Here is a 5,578-nt window from a genome sequence, read left to right on the forward strand (position 1 = left end):
CTCCAGCAGGAAAGAGAAGCGCCTGCACCTGATATCGCTACACGTGAAGTTCTTCGTGACATTGGAGGCGCGGAACCTAAGCTGCGAACACATCATGGAGCAGGACGCCTAGGGGTGGCTGTTGGAAACCAGTTACAAGGGTCGATGCATAACTTGGGATGTGATGGGTCAGCGGAAGGTGAAGGTCCGAACAAGCAGCGAGGATCCCGGATTGAAGGCGGTGTTGAAGGCTTGTGGACGATGCAGGCGCTACACATAGAAGATGAACCACGTGAATTCGTTGGTGAGTCCGGCTTGGCCAACGATGACAGGGTTAGGAAGGTTGGGAGCGGTGGAGGTGCGGTTATGGAGGAGGGGTGCAGATGGCTAAAAGTTATTGGGAGGGATGAACGGGTACAAGGGGTCAAGGGGGCAGATGTTGGACCGAACGGCGGACACTGTAACAATGATGATCCTGAACACAGAGGTGGAGTTATTCAACAAATTGACATTGCAAGGCGGGGAATTGAAGCATCTTGCGATAGAATTATACCAGAACCGAATGAACGAGATGAATACAGTGATGATGAGGATAGTGTGGAGGAGAGAACATATGCAAATGATAATGAAGCTAGTGATACTTAGAGTTCAAGATTGAATGAACAGTTTCTAGAAAACAAAAGGATCTGGGAATTAGCAAAGGAGTCAGGAGTGGTGCTATATAATGAAAATGATGACATTATGGCAATTCTCCAACAACAGAATGAAGAAATTGTTCAGAAAAGAAGATTGGCGAAACAGAAGGTAAAAGCTAGACGGAGCAGACCCAAGTCACAAAAGAAGGTGTGCAATAACTATTTAAAATGATTGTTAGTTCTTGAAATGTTAGGGGGTTGAGGGGTGATGGAAAGATGAGGATGGTAAAGGACTTAAAGAGAAAATATAGATTAAATTTGCTAGGTTTGGTGGAGACTAAAAGACAGTCAGTGACTAGGTTTGATGTTTTAAAAATTTGGGGAAATGGTTGTGTTGGCTGGGACTATGTTTAGTCTACCGGTGCGTCTGGTGGGTCGTTGCTAATATCGGATCAGGAATTTTTTGAAATTAGAAATTGTTATAAAGGTGAGAGATGGTTGTATGTTGAAGGAGTTCTGCTACAGAATAATTTTAACTGTGCTTTTATTTTGGTGTATGGTGCTCATGTTAGAGATGAGAAGCTTACTGTGTGGGAGGAGCTGAGTTACATAGCAGGTTTATATCAGGTTCCCTATTGTTTCATGGGGGACTTTAACGAGATTGTACAGGTGGAAGAAAGAAGAGGCGCCGATAGCTTATCCTTGTCGGCGGAGGAGTTCAAGAATTGGATACATGACATGGATCTAGTGGACTTACCGACTACTGACCGTAAGTTTACTTGGTTCAAAGGACGATCATGTAGCCGTATTGATAGGGTCCCAATGAGCTTGGAATGGATGGAGGAGTTTCCAGAGACTCGTTTACGAGGTGGTCCAAGGGGTTTGTCTGACCATTGTCCTATTATAGTGGAAAATAAGAAGTTGAGAGATGGCCCGAGACCGTTCAGAAGTCTGGACTCATGGTTTACACATGAAGGCTTCTTGAGGATGGTAAAGGAGGAATGGAGAGGATTAGGAGAGGTGCAATTCACAGATAAATTGAAGGCATTGGCAATTCCTCTGGGAAAATGGCATAGAGACAATTTTGGTGATATGGATAAGAAAATTTTGAAGTTTGAGGAAGAGATTAAGAAGATTGATGATATGGCAGGCGATGGGATGTATGATGGAACGGTAGAGGTAAGAAGGAAAGGGCTTGTGACGTGTTGTGAGAAATCGTATGTAAGAAAAGAACTATATTGGAAGCAAATGTGGCGCTCAAGACATGCGAGGGACATAGATAAAAACACGAGGTACTTCCACAACTTAGCATCGGCGAGAAGGAGAAACAACAGGATTGATGCACTAGTCATTAATGGAAGATTGATAAGGAATCAAGCTAGAATTAAGATTTTAATTAGGGACTTTTACAAGGACTTATACCATTAGGAGGAGTCGCCGTTGATAGGGTTCAGAGACGGTCTGGTGGAGATGATCAGTGAGGATGATGCTTTGGCTTTGGAGATGCAACCGACTTCTGAGGAGGTTCGAGAAGCAGTGTGGGATTGTGAATCATCTAAGGCTCCCGGTAGTGATGGTTACAACACGAACTTCATAAAGAAGTGTTAGGATGAAATTGGCTCTGAATTCACGGGAGAAGTGTTGGGCTTTTTCCAGTCTTCTAGATTACCGACGGATGCTAATCTCACTTGGGTTGCACTGGCACCTAAGTTTACTACAGCATAGGAAATCAAAGACCTCAGGCCGATTAGCATGGTTGGGTGTGTGTACAAATTCATTTCTAAGATGTTGGTTAGGAGAATGTGAGCAATAATGCCACGACTAGTAGGTGAGACACAGAGTGCTTTTGTTAAGGGAGAAAGATTCATGACAGGACTCTTATTGCTTGCGAAACTGCTCAATGGATTAAACTGAGAAAGAAGGCAGCGGTGATAATAAAGTTAAACTTCCAGAAAGCATATGATAGAGTCAAGTGGAGTTTCGTGGATCTTGTGCTACAGAAGATGGGGTTTGGATGAAGATGGAGGGGGTGGGTTATGGAGTGTGTCAGTACCTCCTCTATGTCAGTATTGATAAACGATTTGCCCTCTAAGTCGTTTAAGATGGAAAGGGGCCTACGACAAAGTGATCCACTGTCTCCTTTTTTGTTTGTTTTTATCATTGATGTTCTGAATAGGATGTTTGGGGAGGCAGTTAGAAATGGGCGCATATCTCCGCTACTGGTTGGTAGAGATAATATTGAACTGTTGCATCTTCAGTTTGTGATGACACTATTCTGTTCTGCCTTCCAGAGGAAGAGACTGTTAAGAATTACAGGAGGATTCTTCGTTGTTTTGAGTTGATGTCGGGGTTAAGTATTAACTTTGATAAATCAAGCCTGATTCCTATTAACTGTGATGATCAGTGGGTTCAGCGTATGTGCCGCGTGCTGGGTTGTAAGGAAGCCTCCCTTCTAGTAAAATACTTAGGGATCTCGCTAGGAGCTAATCCAAGATTAGTGAAGACTTGGAAGCCAATAATTGACAAAGTGGAAGAAAAACTTAGCCTATGAAAAACCAAGATTCTCAATAAAGCTGGTAAGTTGGTGCTCATTAAATCTGTGTTAATTAGCCTTCTAGTATATTATTTGAGCCTATATAAGATGCCAAAGGCTATTGCAGACAAACTTATTTCCTTACAAAGAATATTTCTATAGAGTAAGGAGGATGGTAGGAATGGTATGGCTCTGGTCAGGTGGGAGGTGGTGCAGATGCCCAAAAAATTTAGTGGGTTGGGTGTTGGGGATGCCATGCTGCGGAACACATCCCTTCTCTTTAAGTGGTGGTAGCGCTTCTCAAAGGAGAATTGTCCGCTGTGGAAAAAGGTAGTTTGCTCGTGTAATAACCTGAACCCAAATATGTTGCTGTCCTCTCAGGTTTTACCTATCCCGGGGAGGAGGGGAGGGAGGGCTGGAAGGATATCTGCCAGATACAGTTTAAGGATCAGCAGGTAAGACAGAAGATGATTACTAGGTTGGCTATGGAGGTGGGTGACGGGAGAGGGACTCGGTTCTAGGAAGATGTTTGGCTGCGTGGTGGTGCTCTTAAAGATCAGTTTCCGAGACTTTTTTTTCAGTTTCAAACCAAAGAGGATCTGTTATAGGGGATTGTGGGTTTTGGGATGGGGTTGAGTGGATATGGAACTTCCAATGTAGGCGAGAGCTATTCCAATGGGAGTTGGATCTAGTGAACCAGTTGCATGATTCATTAAGGCTGGTCAAACTGGCTTATGACAGAGAGGATAGAGTTGTATGGAAATTTGATAAATAAGGAGTCTTTTCTACTAACTCTTTTGTGCAGGTACTGCAGGCGGACATACTTCCGGAGGATATAACAAGTTACAGTTTCACTAGGACAATTTGGAAAGGTCTAGTTCCACCAAGAGTTGAACTGTTTGTCTGGTTTGTATTGATTGGTAGGGTCAATATGAAGGAGAGGCTGAGTCGGTTAGGAGTTATTAACCATGAAGATGTTGAATGTGTCTTATGCAACGAAAGTATTGAATATAGTCACCACTTGTTCCTTGGATGTGATTTTTCTTGACAGGTTTGGTGTGCTTGGTTATCATTTGTTGGAAGGCAATGGTCGTGCTCAGAAACGATGCGGAAGCATTTTATAAGTTGGACTGAGATATCAGCTAGCAAGGAGGAGCGCAAGAGGTTGATGATGTATTTCTGTGCGATTATTTGGAACATCTGACTAGAAAGGAATAGAAAATTTTTTCAGAATAAAGGAAAATGGGTTGACGAGATTATCTATATGTTCTTCATAAACTATAAAGAGTGGTTAGGTATGGATCCTTTTTGTTGTTGATGGCAATATTAGAGATAACAATGGAATAAATTTTAGGGTGTGTGGTTCAAGTATTACTTTGTTATAAATATTCCATTCTCATGGAAATCAAAGATACCCAAGGAGAAGGTAGGAATTAAAATGATGGTATTTTGATTTCCGGGAATTAAACTTACTTAAAAATATCTTTTCAAACTTTGAACCAAACATTGAAACATAATATTCCTATCTTAACATTCTTAGAAATTATTTATAATTCCTTCAACCACACACACCCTTAGTGTTTTTTGAGTTGGGTAGCTTTTGCTTTATGATTTTATACTGGTTCTTTTGCTGGTTTCTCTCGCTCCACTTGTTGCGTTGAATATAAGTAATTTTTTAACTATGCATGCGTTACAGAACAATTGTTGACTTGTTTTTCTTTAACGTGCAACAGCTGTTACAGTGCTTTTCTTCTTGCCTAAATTGCTCTTATCCCTTTTAATATCTTTTGTCTATTTCTTAGGAAACCTTCGGGCTTCGGCTAGATGGAAAAGTGATCGCAAAATAATATTTACAATATATATAATATTTTTTTATAGTGTACAAAATTAAATTTTTTATTGATCAATCAAAATGGGGAAATGAATCTAAATAAAAAATAGACCAGGACGGTGTATTTTCTTTATTTTAGAAAAATGTAAAGAGTAAGAATTTATTTTGGATTTTTTATTAGAGAAAAAACAAAGAACATGGTGTGTTTACTAATTTGTGGATAGGAGGTGAGTTAAGATACTTTGTCTTATTTCATGATAATCTTTCTTTTTCTTCTTGGAAAAAAAAAAAAGAATGGAATGATTTATATTTTATTGAATAGCTGATTGTTGTATTTTCTGTGAATCAGACACTAGTGTTCCAAGCAATTTTGTTTCAATGGTTAAATTTTTCTAAAACAAGAAGTTACTTTTATTTTATTTTAGATCCTTAAATTTTGCTACTTGTGTATTTATTGACAAATATCATAACTTTTGGAAAAAAAAATTGACATTTTTCTCTTTATTATGAAATGTTAAAAAACTTTCTTTTCTCATATATTTGTTTTTTTAATTATTCAAATTAAATAAATATAATATTTATCAAAACAATAATTTGGAG

The sequence above is a fragment of the Arachis ipaensis genome, chromosome B04 (genome assembly GCF_000816755.2).
Source record: "Arachis ipaensis cultivar K30076 chromosome B04, Araip1.1, whole genome shotgun sequence".
In the NCBI taxonomy this organism is placed as follows: Eukaryota; Viridiplantae; Streptophyta; class Magnoliopsida; order Fabales; family Fabaceae; genus Arachis; species Arachis ipaensis.